This window comes from Physeter macrocephalus, chromosome 9 (assembly GCF_002837175.3).
Source record: "Physeter macrocephalus isolate SW-GA chromosome 9, ASM283717v5, whole genome shotgun sequence".
Taxonomy (NCBI): Eukaryota; Metazoa; Chordata; class Mammalia; order Artiodactyla; family Physeteridae; genus Physeter; species Physeter macrocephalus.
In genome coordinates this window covers 20,249,935-20,271,005 of record NC_041222.1, presented here as the reverse complement: position 1 = coordinate 20,271,005, position 21,071 = coordinate 20,249,935, and the positions used below count along the sequence as shown (strand labels likewise).

Here is a 21,071-nt window from a genome sequence, read left to right as displayed (position 1 = left end):
TGAAATATAAACTTCATGAGTTCAGAGATTTGGTTTTGTTCACCACTGATTTCCCAGTGTTCATGACAGTATCTGGCATTTAGTAGGTGTTCAACAAATATTTATTGAATGTGTAAATGAACTAACTTAGTAAAATGACAAGAAAACTCAAGATGCCAGCTAGCTGCTCAGCAGGTAAAGAAAGCAAGAGGCCTAAATTAGTGGAGGAATTCACAAGGTCTGAGAACAGTGTCTTTGTGAAAAGTCGATTCCATTAAACATGTAACATTAAAAAAGCAATTGGAAGCTTTTGAAGGCATATAGTTCTTCTGCCCACTAGGTAAAACAAAAACATTTAGAATCTCCAGAAATAACTATGGAAATATATGCAAGAACATCATAGTACAAATATGAACCAAAAAATGTATCATGATTTTGAGCAATGAAGAGAATGAAATGAAAGACTCTATTTGATTTTTATGCTTAGAATATTTAGCCTCCAGTAGCACTGTTTTAATGTCATCAAATTGCTGACTCTTATTTCTTCCTGACTGTGTGACCCAGACCCCCAGGGCAAGAAGAACTTTCTAAGCAGACGCTGAGCAGATTATTTCACTCCCAGGCCAAACTATTTCTCCAGTGGAGAAATGGAGAAATCTTTGTCTTTCCTTAGTCCATGGCTTCTTTAAGAACTGTACTGCCAGTACGGTCACCAGCCACATGTGGCTTTTAGCTTTACATGGAATTAAAATTACATAAAGTTAAGTATTCCTTTTCTAGTTGTACTAGTCACATTTCAAGTGCTCAATAGCCACATGTAACTAATGACTACTTCTGAATGAATGAAACTGAGCAGTGAAGAAATAAAAAATTTTAATCATCACAGAAACTTCTATTGTTCCAACAATGATGGAGACCAGCAGGTAAAATGAGTCAAAGAAGATAGGCAATTTTGCATCTCAGTATTTACATGTACTTGGAGAAGCAACAGGTCTGCAGTGGCTAATAACTTCTCAGGAAGGAAGGCGTGATTTTACATGTTTATAAAACACCACAAACCTATCTCCCCTTTGTTTCACATCACTCAAAGTCCTGCTAGGAATCTAGGTCCATATTCCTGCTTGTTTCCTTTCTGGGGTCATTTGATGTGGTTAGGAAATAACTTTCTGTCTCTGTCCTCTTTTCGGTGGTAACCCTTAATAATGCTAAAACTGCTGGATATCCTTCCAACTGTGTTGCAAAACAGCACGCTCCTGTGATTAAAACTATGTAAAAGTTAGCACCCATTTTCTGTTATCTATTATTCCTGCTACCTTGTATTTTCTTTCTGAATTTTGGAAGAGCCATGTTCTCCTTCAGAGTGAAGGTTTTAATTATTTTCTAAAATACAATTGGAACTTGAAAATTCTAGTTTATTTGATTATCTACTTATTTCCTATCAAGGTTACTTTTCTTTCTCTAGGGGAAAACACAACATTTGATTGTATATTGAATAACATTTCCATTATCATAATTTTGCAAGTGCACCTTATTGATTTTGTTAAAAAGTCAAGCCATAGAAGAAGCATTGAAAATGATTATAATTACAAAAGGGAATGTAAAGTCAGGTTGGTAGCTTGAAATCAGTTACAGAAATAGGAAAATGCTAGAAATCAGCCTTCCTTCCCCCACCAACCAGTCAGTTTACCTGTAAACCACTGGGTATGAGGTTCTGCAAATTTATAATTTTATTATTTAAATGGTAGGTATCAAGGAGCAATCTACATGATGACAAAAATAGAAACAGATTTATATGTAAATCTCTCTATATATATTACTTAGAGCTATAAGTGAAACCAGTTGAAGAACTAAGTAGCAATACAAATAAAATTAGCAGGGAAGAAGTAGTATAAATAAATTAAATTCCTAATCTTTCATAGGCAAAGATTATAGCTACTATTTAAAACTGACATATTGAGAAAAACAGATTTCAGCATATTGTTTAGAATAAATGTGCTAACAAAAGGTTTGTGGGGAGGAGGACAGAAAAAAATTTTTTTCATTTAATATTGCTTAATACTGTTGGAACTTTTACTATGTACCTATGTTACTTCAAAAAATGTAAAATTTCAAAATAGAACACATATTAACTGCCACATTGACCTTGTTCCTCCAAACCTTCCACATTAATAAATAACTTGTTGTTGAACTTAAACTGTTTCAGGAAAATAAAGAAAAGAAAAACATTTATTAGGTACACACCATGTGTACTACCATAGGAGTTTCTACATTCATTAATTCCTAATCTGTTAAATCCTCCTAATGCCCCTGTGAAATAGATACACATAGGAACGCTTTTAGAATTTAGCAACCTGCAGCAAGAAGGGGTATATCTGAGGCAGAAATTTTGGAACAGTCCCTACAATGTTGGAGATACCCACTGTCATCTGTGTATAAAACCAACTTTGTTAACGTTATCAGGATTGGAGCTACATTTCTCATCAAATATCCCTTCCTTTTTGTTAAAGAATAAAGACTGTGAAGTGGGATAGAAGGTGAAAGTATATTATTCTTTGATCATGCTCGCTTGGCCACAGGTGGGCAAGCAGATTGACCTGTCCATCCAAACTGAGTAATTCCTCACTCTTTCACTTTTTGTTTATGACTTTATTTCTTCATCCTTGGCAAGAGCAGAAAGTAAATCATGGCATTTCTTGGCTGAAAGGCAGAATGAAACAGCTGTGACCCTTGAGATACTGTTTACTTTACTGCCTCCCGACATGCACTCAATCACTTGGATTAGACATGCTTGATGGCTTTCGTTCACACAGTTGGCTGTTCTGTCTGCTCCACCAATTGATGAACAGACAGAGAGTGGCTGCTTTAAGCTACCTTTAATGGTTCATTCATTCGACATTTATGAGCACCTACTGTCTGCCAGATACTGAGACGATTACAAACAGGAACAAATCAGGTACCCCACCCTTAAGGTGCTGTCTAGTAAGGGAAGACGTACTGATGAATATTAATCATTACACAATGGGTATAAGTACCAGAAGAGGTATGAATAAAGTAACATGTCAACACAGAAAAGAGATAGACTAATTCTGCAGAGGAGGAGAAGGTGGAGAAAGGCAAGATACAGGAAGGTTTATAGACAAAGTGATATTTATATTATACCCTTGTGGTAGGCATTGTCCAGTGCAGTAGAAAGCTTCATGACACAGTAAGAAATAAACCCCAGAAATCAGCAACTGTGGCATAGTCACCTGCCATAAAAAGGTAGTAGTTTGAAGAGGTGTAGTGATGCATCACCCAGATCACCCCTTTAGGACCAAAGCCCTCAACCCTAGCTGCCAGCAGTGTTATCTGTTGAAGGCTCAAAGCTGAGTTTTTTCCCCTGGAAATCACCTTCCTCCAAAGGGGTCCCAATGCCTCCACTGCCGGGGGCAGCCTGATTTATCATTTCAAGTATGCAAACGCTTAACTGAATTGCCTCTGATGGAGGGTAATTCTGGTGGGTAATCTGAGTTCCAGAGATCTCCATATGTGGTAGGCTGAAAAACAGCCCCACAAAGATATCAAGTCCTAATCCCTGGAACCCGGAAATATTATTTTGTATGGAAACCAGGTCTTCACAGATGTGGTTAACCAGAGGGTTTAATGACTGAGAGAGGATCTTGCATTAGCAGGGGGGGCCCTAAATGTAATCACGTGAGGAGAAGGTGATGTGAAGACAGAGGCAGAAATTGGAGTGATGTGGCTGCAGGCCAAAGAATGCCAGCAGCCACGTGAAGAGACAAGGGGTGGATTTTCCCCTAGAGCCTCCAGAAGGAGCGTGGCCCTGCAGACGCCTTGATTTTGGCTCAGTGATACCGATTTAAGTAAGGTCTGTGGCTTCCAGAATGGCAGAGAAAATAGGTGCATTGTTTTAAGCCACCCATTTTATGGTTAATTTGTTACAGTGACCACAAGAAAAGTATACAGCATGGCATCAGCTAAGGCCTTTGCTGCAACTGCATCTCAGTTGAACTTCTTCCTCTGCCCAATCCCGTGAAACAAATTAAGCCAAGTCTCAGCAGTTACTCCTTCAGCCTGGACCAGCCTTTTGTGGTCTGGCCTTGCTCAGAACTTTAGAGTAAATACACATTCATCTGGAAGAGGACCAAAGGTCAGGGAGGGGACAACATATGTAATGTGTGAGAGAACCCCGTGGATTTGGAGTTCTGAGGCATTTAGGGCATATATATGTGCTGAGCCTCACATCTTGAAGCTGCCCTCAGGGTCTCCTTATGGCCTAATCCCCTACTTTGCTTCTGGCTTCTACCAAGCCCAGCTCTGACGCTAGCACAGTGGGACCACCTCACGCAAGGCTCTTTTTTTTTTTTTAATTTTATTTATTTATTTTTTTCTGTGTTGGGTCTTCGTTGCTGCCTGCGGGCTTTCTCTAGCTGTGGCGAGCGGGGGGGGCTACTCTTCATTGTGGTGCACGGGCCTCTCATTGCAGTGGTTTCTCTTGTTGCGGAGCATGGGCTCTAGGCGTGTGGGCTCAGTAGTTGTGGTGCGTGGGTTCAGTAGTTGTGGCTCGAGGGCTCTAGAGCGCAGGCTCAGTAGTTGTGGCGCACGGGCTTAGTTGCTCCGCAGCATGTGGGACCTTCCCGGACCAGGGCTCGAACCCGTGTCCCCTGCATTGGCAGGCGGATTCTTAACCACTGTGCCACCAGGGAAGCCCAAGGCTCTGCATTTTATGCTCAGCTGTTTGGACATCATCCCCAAAGCAGTGGGTGATACTGAAGGACTGTTTTGCTGGGGAGTAACATCATATTTGTATATTTTCAGATCAGTTGGCTACAGTGTGTAAATGGGAGTGAAGGAAAGAAAAGCTGAGTAACGAGAGTAAGAAGAATGACAGGAGCAGAGGGTAACAAGGTGACATTAACTTGGTAAGCTGTTTCCTGGACTTTGAAGGCAACTACTTCAGAAAACAGCTGTGTTCTGGTAGTGCTACCTTGAGCCCCATAACTAAGTGTTAAGAGGCTAAAAATTGGAGAAGGTGGCAATAGTTCTGAGGACAATGTACCCTTGACCGTGGCTGGCAGAAGCCTGTAGGGACCTGGATCATATTGCCTGGGTGTGAATCACAGCTATGCCACTTACTCATAATACATATTTAAGCAAGGTTTATGAGCTATGCCTGCCTTTCCTCCTCCACACTAATGATACCTCACTCACGGAGTTATTGTGAGGATTAAGTGCATTAATATATGTAAAGCACTTAGAAGAATGCCTGGCACATAGCAAATGCTTAATAACATTAGTTATTATCAGCCCAGCAGTTTCCTCAAATGTTTTATAGTCAGGAGAGCTGCTTTTCATTTATCAGAGCCCTGGGATCTCAAGAAATGGTGAGGAGAAAGGAATGTATTTATTAAAGGTGCGATTAAAATTGGAAAAGGTATACTGCTACTAGGAACTTCACCCTCTGCCCAGCCCCTAGCCCCAATTTTCTCCTTCCCCTTCCCCACTGAGAATGGTGAGCTGGGCATAGGAATTCCATATGCTTAGAACTAAAAGGGGACTCTTAGTCATCAAAGTAAACCACCCACCCAAGGCTGGGTTCCTACTATAGCATGCCTCATCCTTTAGTTCCAGCACTTGGACTTGAACACATCCAGCAATGGGAAACACACCACTCCCATCGTCACAAAGCCCACAGTCCAGTGGCGGGCACAGCCATAAATTAACATTTATATATGTATATAACAGCATAATATCAATAAATGGTACAAGGGAAGCTGTCTGGAGGGTGCTGTGGGAATAAAGATGGATGCACTAATTTACCTTGGGGCAAGCAGGCAAGGTTTCACTAAGACAATTACACCTGTGACGAATCTTACAGGAAGAAGCTTTTCTTGCTAACCAGAAAAGCTAGGGACACGTATTTGATGCAAAAGGAACAGCCAACTAAGACACAGAGTCTGGAAAGGTCCAGCTCTTTTGGAAAATCTTGATAGCTGGAATACAGCTTGAAGAGTGGTAGAGGTGGAGTAGCGAGAAGAAGGGACAGAAGTTTGGGCAGAGGAAATAGGTTGTAAATCCTTCAAAGCAGTGCTAAGGTCTCTGTAACTATCTTGAAGGCCAGGGGGAGAATTTGAAGATCCTTAAGAAGAGAAGCACATAATCAGATTGGTAGTTGTGGTGGGACAATTGCAAGGCCTCCTGGACATAATGAGGATGTGAATCCTCTTTGAGACACAAAATTTAAAACCATAGTAATAATGCAAATATTATCCCAATTTCTAAAATGTAAAATCTAAGATATGATGTAATTAAATGCTTTCCTCAGGATTGTGCATATAATCAAAGAACTTTTTATTTATGAATTTTATGTTTGCTTCATCCAGAGCGCTATTTTATAGACACGAAAGTTCAGAACACATGCTTGCGCAAAACAAATGAAGAAGTGAAAAGATCAAACTAAGAAAACTGCTTTTTTTGTTTTAGTGTGAATGTCTAGAAAAGTAAAGTGTATATTGTCTGAAAAGAATTGCTCTATCAATCTCTACAAATGTTTCCATTCCTGTGAAAACTCTGTGCACATTACTCAACGTATGTACCCATCAATCACTACTAGTTTGAACTGAGGGTTAGTCTGGTAAAATTTCCCAATAGAATAACAAGTGCTAAAATGTCACTTCCTAAAACTGAGAATTTTATTCCACAAAGGTAAATTTAAAGCACAAGTTTGGAATTGAAAACAAAACAAAAACTTTATCAAAATGAAATATATTTTGGAAGTGAAATGCATTAATAGTGTTTCACAGATTTTTTTCCCTTGAAGTTATTAGGGGTTAAAATAAAACTTAGTACTTTTCTGTTAAAAATGGATTGTATGTTTATAGTAAAACACTGACAATTAAAGTATAGAGGAGAAAATAAAAATTATTCATAAAGGTAAGACCTAGAAATAACTACAATAAATATTTCACACACTCCTTTCATACACACACATATATAATATTATATATTTATCACTTATTTCTATTCATTTAAATTATGCCATAAGCATTTTCCTATAATATTCAATGTTCTCTGAAAACAATATTTTAATAGCTGTATAATATTGCACCATAAGGTTATTTCATAAATTATGCAACTATTAACTTACAAGTGGGCATTAACATTGCTTCTAGTTTTCTATAGTTTAAGAACTCTGCAATGTTCATTCTTGTATATGAATCACTTTTCACATCTCCACAGTTCTGGTGACTTTCTAAGGGCAGAATCTGAGAATAGAAATGTTGGGTCAAAGTATAAGTTACACTTTTAAAGTTTTTGTCACTTATTGCCAAACTGCTTTTTGCACAGTTTTTACTAATCTGTAGTTGCACTAAGGAGTGCACAGCTTGACAGGCAAAACATAATATATAATTAATAATTATTTTTCCTTATTAAATGTGAAGTGAGTCTTGTTTCATAATACTTATTGGACAACTATATTCTGTGAATTGCTTTTCTACATCTTATTACCAGTTTTCTACTGGGGTATTGGTCTTCTTCATCTCCTTCTTTTGAATTAAGGGAGGAAGGGAATTTTCTTTGTATTATAGATGCTTTAGGATGCTCAGGAATGCCCCTAATGGGGGGGGTTGGGTTTTCTTTCTTTTTTTTTTTTTTTGGCAAGCTGGTTAAGCTGTTGATCTGGACTCTAGATCATGCTGCCGGTGGGAGCCTATTAAGGACACCTGGGTTAAGATCAAGACCACAAAGTGCATAATTACCATATTATGCTCACGCTTTAGTCTTTTTAGTCTCTTTGTCATGTTTGTTGCAAAACTGAGAATTTGCTGCTATACTGATTCTAAATATTTGCAACCTGAAATCAAAAACACAAAATTAAATTTCTTTATCAATAATTTAAGAAAACTAAATATATGCTTCAAATAGTGCTTAACAATATAGAGCCCATAACTTATTGTAGTTACCCAATGTTAAAAAAAAGTCACGTGCCTTTCATTTTCAAAATATTAGTGTGTAGCTCTTATAAATGTTGGGGAGAGAAAAAGATGTCGAGAAATGTAAGTAGATATGACAGACTAAAGCATTATTCTCAACACCGACAGAAATCACCAGAGGACACTTTCTCCTGTGTCACTTTGTTGAAAGAGGTATAGAATATTTTCCTTCATATACTCTAAATTAAATGACTAACTTTTAAAGTCTATGCATTGCTTTGATCCCTAACCATAACAGAGAATTGAGTCTTAGCCCTGAATAAAGCTGACTCTTCCTGTTTAAGAGACCCAGTCAAACCCCCTAGGAAGGATGGCTACTCCCCACAGTGACACTACAACATGCTTGGCCTCTCACTGCCGGGGGTCTGGTGTTTCACATGGATTCTAACAACTCCAACACAGAAACAGGGGATGGTGGCATGCAGCATGTGTGCACACATACCAAACAATGTTACAGGCACGGAAAAATTCCAACATTTAATTTACACAAGGGGAAATGTTCACATTGTGTTTTCTAGCATAATTGTGTCTTTTTTCTTCATGTTCAGACTGGAGAAGGAATTTTTCTCCTTTTCTAAGGTGACCTGCTGGTATTATTATCCTATTTAAATCTTGTTACATTGTAAGAACTAACATTTGCCGATTTGCTCATTTCTTCACTGTAGGCCCAGTAAAAATGAGGGCATCTGTTGCCAAAAACAAATTTCAACTGTTCACCCTTTTCTCAACCCAGGTCCTAAGTTTATATGGAGTCCCCTCAAATTTTAAATGTAAAGGATGCAGTGGAACTGCTAAAGCTAAATTTCACAGTTGAACTAAAATATAACAAAGCGACAGTCAAGTACAAGTTGCTCAAAGCCACTAAGTATCTACTTATGCCCTGGTAATTATTCTCTTAATAATGGAAACCCTTCCTTAGGAAAGGAAAAGACCTCATATGGCTTTGAGGCCAAAGGTCATTGGGGCAATCCCTTCCTGCCTTTTACCCACAGGTCCACAGTGTGCCAGCGTTAGCTCCAGAGGGGTCTGAGAGACACACCCAGCACTTCAATGGGGTGATCACCTGAGGGAACCTGAAATTTGGGAAAACTCCATTTGGAAATGAAGTATTTTGGAAGGAAACTGGCTGATGCAAAACTAGACTGTTTATTCTTTTGGATCTTTGGCAGCAAAAATGTACACTGTGCCATGGTCACTAGATACACAGATGAGGGAAGCATGCTATGATAAATATTTACTGCTTGAGATATTCTTCATAGTTCCTGGATTCAATGCCCTGATAGAAGTAGCAGATGTTCTCATGAGTCCCTTTTTCAGATTGCAATTCTTTTTCCCTACAGGTCGAGAGAAGTGCTGCTCCGGATACCTTCCTGTACGGGGATGTCCACTGGCAGCATCCTGGTGCTGGCCAGGTCCACAAGCTGCACCTGACTCACATACATGTCTGGGAAGTCCAAGAAGGGATTGTTACTACTGGGACACAAGACACAAAGGCCTTTAGAGTTATAGTAGGTTTTAAAGACATGCAACTAACTGGTAGGGGTTGTGTGTGCACGTGAACAACTTAAACACGAGGTCCAAAGGGACAATTCTGTCTCACCTCAATTTGGCTTCCTTGAATTCTGTGGAAAAGTCTATGTTAATGAGCGTGTTCTTTTTCAAGAGCTCCTCTTCTGGCAAAAGGGTTAGTAGGCTTTCGGTTGCATGCAAGCTGTACCATGTTAGGTGGAATTATAACCTTGCTACTGTTTTTATATGGAAATTAAGTATGGCTTAAAGAGATGGATATGAGAGCCAAGTTGACAAGGGGTGGATCTGTGATAGTTAAGTTTATATGTCAACCTGTCTGGATCAGGGGATGCCAAGATATTTGATTAAACATTACATTTGGGTGTGTCTGTGAGAGTGTTTCTGGATAAAATTAGCATCTGAATCATTGACTTAGTAGATTGCCCTCCCCAATGTGGGTGGGCATCACCTAATCCAGTGAGGGCCTGAATAGAACAAAAAGGCTGAAGAAGGAGGAATTTGCCCCCTTTTCTGCCTATTGTTTGTGATGAGATATTTCATCTCTTTTTCTGCCCTCAAATTGGGATTTACGTCATGAGCTCCCCGCATTCTCAGGCCTTCGATTCAGAGGGAATCCCATCACCGGCTTTCCTGGGTTTCCAGTTTATACATGGCAGATTGTGGGACTTCTCAGTCTCCATAAATGTGCGAGTCAATTCCTCATAATAAATCTCCTTTTATATCCTATTAGCTCTCTTTCTCTGGAGAACCCTAACTAACACAGACACCATAAATAGTCACTCTCTTGCACTGCTGGTAAATTGCCACAGTCTTTCTGGAAGGGAATTTGTGAGTGTACTTCTAAAGCTTTAAAAATAGCCATGCTTTCTGAGATTACAATTCTACATCTAGAAATTAGCCAATAGAAGTATCTATGGATGAATTTATAGATTTCTCCACACAAATGAACATCTCAGTATAGTTTAGGAACCTAAAAAATAATTAGACATAACTGAAATATCTCATTATTGGGGATTTATCAAGCGAATTATTTTATCCTTCAAAGCTACACTGTGAAGGTTATTTTTTGACAGAAATGGGTACTCCTGTATTAGTCTTATGTAACATGAAGTTATAAAACAGAATGTGGGGAAAAGTGGTGGGGCGGTGGTGGTGTGATGAAGTGGGAGATTGGGATTGACATATATATAGTAATATGTATAAAATGGATAACTAATAAGAACCTGCTGTATAAAAAAATAAATAAAATTCAAAAAAATATATATGGGTAGAAAAAAGTCTGGAAGGGAATCATCAAAATATAACCAATGGCTGCTGTGGTACAGTAGAATTAAGAGTGATTTTTCTTCTTTTTCCAATTTTCTAAATAGTTTGTAATGTACTACTTTTAAATTTCATACATTTTTATTGTAAAATATGACAGTTTATGACAACCAAGAAAAGAGATTTATAAGATTGAAGAAAACAAGGACAAGGAAAAAATTCTAGACCCTAAAAAAAAACAAAAAACAAAGAACAGAATGTACTTATGATGACATTTTTATATATAATTTTTTGACACTTACAAACCTGCATTCCTACAGAAAATGGATTTCTGTTTTAAAGTCAAGGGTGTGAAAAAGGAGACAGCAATGATGGGATTCCTCTCAGAAATGAAAACTGAGTCTATAAACATCACTAGTTCTAATAACTGTCTCCAAAGGAGTTAAGGTATAAAGATCAGGAACTTTATTTTAAATCCTTTTTTAAAAGCTCAGAACTTTTGTCACTTATCCTTTTCAAAAATTGCCTCACTATTTCCCCATAGTAATCACTCATTTATTTAATAAATATCTTTAAGCACCTATTATGTGCCAGGCACTTTGTTAGGTGCTGGGGCATGAGCCATAAAGAAAACAGTCATTGTTCTCATGTTAGCACAGTCAGGTTCTCAGTAATTGACTTTCAACAGCCTGATGTGTCAATGAGTGATAAATGCTGTGAAAAAAAATAATGAAGCAGAGTGAAGAAATAGAGAACGCAGCCTCTTTGCTTAGCTGACATTTGAATAAAGACCCCAAAGGAAGTGAGGAGGTAGGCTAAGCTGAGTTCCAGGGGAAAAGGAGTAGCATTGCAAGCAAAGATGACAGGATGATGGCCCTGGGTCAGGAGTGTTCAGTGGCTTTGGACCAGCAAGGAGATCAAAGAAGCTAGAATGAAGTAAGGCAAAGGCAGAATGAAAGGGATAAAATCAGAGAGGCAACAGAGAGTCAGACAACATATTGAGATGAGGGTTAGCAAGGAAATTCTTCAATATGAAGCCTTATGTCCAAGTTTTTCAAGAAAGCAAGGAGCTGGACGGTTCCTATACAACTCTCAGAGAGTCTTAGGTGAAGGGAATCTCCAAAGGTAATGACAGCCAACAGGTAAACAAAACAGGGTCAATATTTAGGTCTATTGACAGGTGTGAAATGTATCTGGAGACAGTTTGGGGGCTAAGAAGGTAGGGCTGGGGTTTCCTTGAAACCCAAAATGATTCAGAAATAATGCATTATAAATATATTTTCAAATAAAAGTTTATTTTTGAAAATATGTTAGAAAATGTCAGTGGGTGCTCTTATTGGGTAACCAAGCATGAAGAATGAATATCCTCCAGTTCACTACTGTAGTTAGTTTTGTTTTTCTTTCAAAGAATAAGCATGTAGAGGCTTGCAATGGCTTGCTATAGAGAAAAGGAGTAATTTGAATTTTTCTCCTGGACTCAGAAATGATCCAGATTATTTGGCAGCTTGACTTCTTCCAATTTGCTTTGCATTTGCATTTTAATATAGTGCCAATAGACATAATAATCTTCTTTGAACACTTTATTCCTTTCCTTTACAGAGTAGTAATTCTGATCAGAGGATAAAATAACAACTTAAAATGAAATCTCTGATGGAAATCAGGCCAACCAATTGAAATAAATAAATTTAAAAAGAAATCCTACCTCAAGATGTATGTGTAATAGAGTGAAATGATACACTCCTGCTGTTTCAGAAAATATGAATTACTATAAATGTTGCCTAAACAAGAGATGAAACTTCAAAATATTGGCAACTGAAAAAACACAGAGCTTAACCAAGGAGAGGAAAATATACCATGTAGATTTGTTATGTCCTTTTAACCATAAATGCCTTAAAATTTGTCAATTAATTAAACATTATTGTGTATATATTCTGTGCCAAGGACCGTGCTTGGCACTAGGATAACTCAGTCTAGTAGGGAAGGATGGTAAGTGAACTAACTGTATTATAAACACAATGAAAGAAGTAAGCTCACAGGAGTGTGGGGAGTTATTGTAGAAACACAGAAAAGACAAGAACTGGGAAAGGCTTCCTGAAAGAGATATTGCTTGGGAACCCTGAAACAGGATTTGAAGGATGGTGCAGCAGGAACATCCTTGGAAAAGAGTCAAGAGACCTACATTCCAGTATGAACTCTACCATTAACTAAACTTGAGACTTGAAAGGTCATGGGAAGCATTCATGAAGGGAAGAAACAGGAAAAGCAAGGATGCTATGAAAGTAAAGAATGCTTGACACAGCTTGGAAAAGACTGCAGGCCTTGAGGAGTGTGGCTGTAACCCTTTGACCAGCTACGCCTAGGGAGCTGCTTATTCTGGGTTTCCTGGACTCAAGAGAGGCAGTGCTGGTAACTTTAGTATTTTTCCTGCAAGTCCTCTATTTTCTATGGGCTTTTCCAACTCCTCCATAACAATTTTTGAAAACAAAATGTGATCTAATCCATTGATTTTCAATGGGTGGTCCCAGAATCTCCTGCAATACAATCATCCAAGGTCCTTATTAAAAATGCGGACCCCTGAGTCTTACCTTAAGGTTACTGAATCAGAATATTTGTATCTAGAGTTAGGAGACCTGTATTTTAACACCCTTATTAGGTGATTTGTTTGCACCAACTCATTCTGGTCCACCTATATTCCATCCTCCCTGCCAGCCACAGAAACTGGTACCATATTTGTACTTCCAAACACGGAAATGGTGGGGATTGAACCCCATGACTCTCAGTCCCCACCTGAGTGGGTTTTCTACTCTACTGTGTAATTTCCTATTTTTGATCCAACAATTTAAAATTATTTTGGTGTTTCCAGAAGTAATGTGGAGTGATTCTTATGTTAGGCTGTTAAGAAGCCAAATAGGAACTTAAATTGTGCATATGGTAATATTTTTATATTACCTGTGAGCAAAAATATTCATAGAAAAATACTGAAAGGAAACACAACCAAATGTTAGCCATTTTTGCCTTCATTGGGCAAGAATGTTGTCTTTATTCATCTTTCTCTCTTCCTATATTTGGTATCCTCCAAAACAAGCATATATTTTATAATTTAAAATAACAATAACTTCATTTAACCTGGGATAAAATAAAAATTGAAATGCCTAAAGCAATAAGTGACCCTCAGAGAATTTTCAAAGCCTCTGGTAAATTGTGTTTTCAAGATTTAACCATCTCTGTCGGCTCTGGCCTCCCAGATGGTATGGATCTGCTCGGTGATCTCTGACCTCACTTGATTCTGAAGATGTCCTTTGACCCTCAAACTTTGCCCTACTTTTCCTGAAAAATTAAGTTATTAGAAACTTTGACTCACGGACGAAAAAGGTTTGGAAGGTTTCAATTTGGAAGATGAGTAAAAAATCACAGGGAGTAGTGTCTGTTCACTTCTAAAACTCTATAAATCTTTTTTTGTGAGAAATTTTAAAGGCAGGCTTTAAATTCTTGATCTAGAATTTGAAAGTTAATGAGCATAAAAAGAAATTAAGATATTCTTCCCATATAGAGATAAAGCCAAAATTTTTAAAGATTTTGATTTCCTTTTGGTAATTGTTTTAATTACGAACTGATTATTTTTAAATTTATTTTAAAATTTTTATGTAATATACTGCTATTATGTGCAATTTAGAAAATAAAAAATATTAACTATCCATAGTTTTGCTATATATTAATGCTATATATTAATAATACAGTGTATTTTCTACAGTCTATGCATAGGTCTGTGAATAATTACATATAATTTGGATTCTTATAATTTTTTATAATATTCTAACTCACATATTTTCATGTTACTATACAGCCTTTTATTTTTAACATCTTTATTGGAGTATAATTTCTTTACAATGGTGTGTTAGTTTCTGCTATTCTATTTTACATGTGGTAGTGTATATATGTCAGTGCTACTCTCTCACTTCATCCCAGCTTACCCTTTCCCCTCCCCGTGTCCTCAAGTCCATTCTCTACCTCTGCGTCTTTATTCCTGTCCTGCCCCTAGGTTCTTCAGAACCTTTATTTTTTTAATTCCATATATATGTATTAGCATACGGTATTTGTTTTTCTCTTTCTGACTTACTTCACTCTGTATGACAGGCTCTAGATCCATCCACCTCACTAAAAATATTTCAACTTCGCTTCTTTATATGGTTGAGAAATTAGAAACATCATTGAACTAAAAGATTTCTGATGCTAAAATCATCACAGCACTAATTTATTTTGTCAGATTATGAATCTACTTCAAATCACCTAAAATATGCTTTTGGTCTCATGACACATTTAAATATTTAAGAGGAGTTGCATTCTATTTTCCATTGTCCTATGATATAATGAATCATATCTAGGGGAAACAGTGATAAGGGGCAGCATAAGTGTAGGTGAAAAAAACTTACTTTTAGCTCTCATGAAGGTATCCATCTAATGGACATTCATATAAAAGAGTTTATGACTAAATAATCAATATTATCAACTTCTTAAATAAAAAACCTAACTTGTGATCACAAATGAGTTTGACCAAATTTTTGTGATTCTAATTAGAGGACTAATTCAAGGACGCTTCCCATTCCCCTGTCCCACTTTAGAAGCTGTAGCCCCTTCAAGTCTGGTATAATGTAGAGAAAATAGACAGCTATTGGGCTTGGAAAATCTTAGGCAACTTTTACTGAGCTGAGCATTGAAATATTTCTAGATGGATATGAACTCTCTGAACATCTGGGTACTGACGTATTACCTGGAGACCTCCCTATTTATTCCTCAGTAAATCAGATGGCATCCAAAGCTAGATAAATCCTTAACATGAAGAAAGAAGGCGGCAAAATATTCTACAGTAAATGATGCAGCAGGTAACTACTGGTTATACATAAAGGAACACTTGTTAATAGAAGGCACTGATAGTGCCTAATCTTGGAGACCAGAAATAACAGTCCCAGGAAATTTGAGTCCAGTTTCCCTGCTCCTTCAGTAGGGAGCTCCCCTAGTTTCAGTTAACTCTCATAAAAAATTTCCCAAGCAATTTTTACATTAGAATTTCCCTTTTCTTTCCTATAGTGATGACACATGCTCTTTACATTTAAACTTAAATTGTCCCACATCAATCACCTAGTAGTTCACTCTGGGCTTTAGAAAAGATACAGCTGATTCACAAAACAAGCAGAGTGCAAAGTGGCTCTCTTCCTTAACTCTAAATTCAATTCATCATGCTGATATCTTGACATTAGCTACTGTGAGAGTACTTTAAACCACAGAAATCAGCACATACTTTAAATCAGAGCCCTCACCCCCAGCCCCAGGGGCTTGTCTGACCAGACCACCACTGTTTATAGAGTTCTATGTATGGCTGAAGCATAAGCATAGTCTGATAATCGTGCACTTGGTGGCCTTGATATTAACATAGATGTTCTTAATTGGCTCTCACTGGCAGTATGATCTAGAGTCTAGACACAATAGCATAAGCAGCTTGCAAAGAAAAATGAAAGACACATTTCCCATTTAGGAGCATTCCAAAGTGACCCACTGTACAAAGCATAGAAAACCCCCTTCCTCTCCTTAATTCAAAGGAGAAGAAGACAAAGATGAAGAATGAAGAGGAGGAGGAAGTAGAGGAGGTGGAGGAGAAAAGAAGGAAAGGGAAATAAAAATAAGGAGGGTGAAAAAAAAGCTTGTCAAAAATCCTGCTTTTTCCACAGTGGCCAAAACGCATGGTCATTATTCATCCTTTGTTTCAGAGGCACTTTTACTATGGATTTTATTTCTCCTTTTCTTTTATTTTATACCAGTATTAGAGTATCTTACAACATGCCCTATTATTAGTACAGAAGCATTCTGGACCATGCTTTGCTTCTGCACCTCAAAATCCAAGACTGTCTACTCCCTTGAGGGCCCTAAACTCCACTAATGACTCAAAATAAAATATTCTATTTCTAAAACTCATAATAAGGGATTCTCAGATGTAAAAGAAGCAGTCACAGGCAAAATAAGATTAGATAAAAGAGACTGAACTTGAAGCACTGCTCTTGGAGAGGTCCAGAGGTTTAAATCAGACTCAGTATAAAGTTGGCTTTCAGAAAAGTAAATTTCTTATTAAACTGCTAGCTTGACTCCAGTTTCTCAAAGACCCTTATTATAGTTTATTGCAGTTTAATATTAGTCAAATATTCACATCTTTTAAAATATATTCTGTTGAAACTTTCTGAATATCAGATACATAGCCAAGTGAGATATCCAAATTTCTCATCCAGGCGGCTCAGATTAGATGGTTTCATAAATTGTATCAATGGTTCAGCACATACTCAGCAGTCTCAAGATACAGGATGATTTCTATAAGTCCACGTATATGTCTAAGTATAATTGGTACCCCCATGAATCGCAACAAAAAGAAGGTGAAGGTGAAACATTGGTACTATAATTTGCAGTTTGCACCATATTTCAGGTGCATCTCTGTTTTGACATTATATTCAACTTAATTGTCTTTTGCAATCAAAATCTTAATTGTATAGTTAATTAATGCTAATTAGTTGATGAAGTACTATAATTAACTGTGTACACTTTGTATTATGTGATTACACCTATACATAATTTCTTTAAAACTAAGCTTGTCTATAGATGTCTCTAAATGAAAGTATGTAAAAAATTACCTCTAAAGTGTTAATTTTCAGAAAGATCAAAACATATGAAATTAGACCTTTTATTTTGAAAATTAAATTCTAAACTCCCCTTCCCAAATCAAGAAGTTAAGACTTTTTCTCACTAAAAAATAAGGAAATGTGATTTAGCAAATGCCTAAGCTTCCAGCCCTGTGGTAGAAAAATTTATAGTTTTAGGTAGCAAATTCTCTTAAAATCCTTCATGAATTATTTAGATCACTATATCCCTAATTTGGCCATGTATCAGAATCTCTTAGGAAGCTTTTAAGAATATAGATCTCAGGATCTCTGTCTAGATCAATGGAGTCAAGACCTTTGGGGTGGAGCTCAAGAATTCATATTTTCAAAAAATTTTTTCTCCAGGTTATTTTTATGTGTAATCAAGTTTAGGAATAAAACATTTTAGATAGTTACGTACTTCCTACCATCACTTGCTATCCCCACTCTCATTCTTCCACATACTCCAAAAAGCAAATCTACATAAACGTGAAGCTGAGTACAAAATTTAGAGAATTTGAATTGGTCTGACTTAACATGTAGTTCACAAAGTTCACTCTGGAGGCCCCTGTGGAAAAGGCAAAGACAGGAACTTTTACCATCCATAGCTATTGCACCCATGGTACCAGTTCAGAACTGGGTGGCTTCTGATCAGGACCTACGTTATAGAGAAAACAGTGAAGATTTAAAATATGAACCCAAATCACAACGCTTGATACTCTCAATTGCCAACTTTGATTTGTGACCTGTTGCTTCTCGCACATCAGCAACTCTTTTTTGAATCCTCCACTGTAAAAAGATTTAGGAACTTATAAGTGTTAAATCCCTTGAACCACAATGGGATTCTGGCTGTAAAACATACAGCGAACCCAGAATGTCATTTTGGTAGTGTGGGTTCCACCCAGAAATTAGAGTCTGAGATAAGAACTTGAATGCAGGTAATTGGTGATGGCAGAGGGTGAGGTGTAACGCCAGGGAACAGTACAAGGGGTGTTCTTGAGTTGGTCACAGCTGTGGGCACTGGGGCTAGAGTATGCTGGAATCTTCTCAGGAGCAATGTAGAATGTGCCTCCAAATTGCTCACTGGAAGGAAAAAAGAGAAAGGCATTCATGTGCCAGCTCCCATCTCCCAGTAGTCAAGGACTGCCCCATCAGATGCTTATTCTCTGGCATTCTAGTTAGCACAAGTGTGAGTGCCACCCAGTTGCTACAAGCGTCCCATACCACAATGTCAGAGAAGACCTGGAGCACAAAACAGAAGGTATGCAGACAGGCAAAGCTGAGGTGCTCTCAGATTACATATTTGTGTGAAGCTGGTTGTTACAACAACAGCTGGCTTAAAACTTGGGCCAAGAAGACCAGGACGAGGCACAAAAGTTGTCCTATACAGTCATGCATGTATCGGGAGGCTACTGTTCTGCAGTGAGCCTGCAGCTTAGAGGTGTGAGGTTCCAAGGCTGAGTACCCTTATTTATGCATTGAAATATTTCCAGAGTTCTCCAAATTACCAAAAACAGCATGAAGTTATGCTCCTTACATACCGTTACATTGGCGCTCTCTGTAGTGTCATCTCCCTTGCTCCTTAAACTGTTAATTTCTTACCTCCCATTCAAGCTTTCTCCTTTCTGTTCCTATTGAGCATTGTTTTGTATTTCACCTGTAACCAGCGAGAAGCTAATTTAGCTTCAAGTGTATGGTACACCTTTAGCAAATGAAAAAGATATGGAAATTATAGTTAGGGTACCAGGCACCTCCATGATAATTTTGGCATAAGTCTCCTCCCTGACTAGAATTACCTCACTATCAAACACCACTAAAGACAATAAGAAGACTACTGGTGCTCTGAAACCAGGCTCCTTGGGTTCCTAGGGCATACAAGTAAAGTAAGTGGTGGAGTGCTTAAAGTATTTTGAATATTCATGGTCAATGATACTTGTGGAAGAACCCGACACAGCACATTTGCCGGACTTGTTATTGTCTGCCATGCTTCTGGAAGATAGGCCTTGCTCCCCTTCTCCATTGCTCCTAAATATTTCTCAGAGATGATGCTACTTTGCCTGATGCACCATCATCACCACTATGCACTTAGAAAGTCAGGCTCCAAATCCACCCCCAAGAACATTCTAATTCCACTGTTTGGACATTGTCTCTGATGGAAGACCACTTTTCAATGTCATTGACTGTCTGCATTTGACCTGTGATCCGTGCTAATCCTCTTGCCCTCAGCTTGACTGTTTCTTTATTCCCAGCAAGGCATGGACCCAGCATCTGGGAACATGTACCTTGATTCTTTGCTCGGAGATTTGTTGTTACAGGAAATTGTGCCTTTGTGTATTGCTGTTATGTGAAGGGATTCAATATTTCATAGAAACAGAATAATTAGATTCACTTATGCTTTCGAGGCATTACATATTACTGTGCAGGAACTCATCAAGTTGAGTCTGATCTAAAATAATACAAAAACAGAAAAGCAGAAAGGAATTATTCATTCCCTCACCCTTCTTTTTGCAGTTCACATGAATATCCCATCTCTAATCCCACTCTTTAATCATATTAATTACGACTCTATTTCTGTGGCCATGGGAAGAAAGTGATACTAAGACAGGTTTAACAAAAAGGGGGGAATATTTTCATTCATAAAACTGAACAATTAAGGGGGTATTTGACTTCAGATATGGTTTTACCCAGTGTTCAACAAGAAGCAAATAGACGTTTCTATCTTCATTTCTTGGCTTTGCTTCTACAACATTAGATACATTTTCTGCAGAACCCCACTCCCACCCAGCAGCTATAATGTGACTGCAGCAGCTCCTGTCCCTGCATGCTTCTGTGCAGGAAAAAGTCTGAGAGTATTTCTTAGGATTCACAGTGAAATTCTTATTACACTTCACTGAGTCTCATTAGCTTATGCATTTATATTGGACTCATGGGTTGAATTGTGTCCCCTTCAAATTCATATGTTGAAGTCCCAACCCCTCCCCACCCCCAGGACGTGTGATCGTGACCCTGTTTGGAAATAGGGTCACTGCAGATGTAATTAGTTAAGGTGAGGTCATATGGGAGTAGGGTAAGTCCCTAATCCAAATGACTGGTGTCCTATTTTCCTATAAAGGGGAAATTTGTAGATACACTGGCACACAAGGAAGATGCCATGTGAAGGCAGAGATCGGGATGATGCAGAAGAAACCAAGAAATGCCAAAGGTTGCCAGCAAAACACCAGAAGCCAGCTGAGAGGCATGGAACAGATTCTCCTTCACAGCTTCAGAAGGAACTAACCCTGCTGACACCTTCATTTTGGAACTGTAAGACTGTAAGATAATAACTTTCTATTGCTTAAGCCACCCAGTCTGTGGTACTTTGCTATGTCAGTACCAGGAAACTAATTCATGCACCAATCACCACGGTCAAGTGAAAGCAATACTCTGGCCAGGCTTGAGTCACATGCAGGCCCGCCATACCAGGAATGGAATGACAGCACTGGAACAGACTGAGGGAGGGGGTGAGTCTCAGGGGGATGTCAGAGTTGGAGGATGAATGGAAATTGGGTAGAATAAATTTCAGCTGTCAATGATACAGTTCCCTATCTTCTATCAATTTCAGGAGGAACAGAGTTCACTTCTCTATTTA

General features: G+C 38.1%; 1 pseudogene; it reads right to left on the bottom strand.

The window, feature by feature from the left end:
• Positions 1-8,983: 8,983 nt before the first annotated feature.
• Positions 8,984-10,078, bottom strand: LOC102994866 (WD repeat domain phosphoinositide-interacting protein 3-like; annotated as a pseudogene).
• Between the last annotated feature and the right edge of the window lie 10,993 nt (positions 10,079-21,071).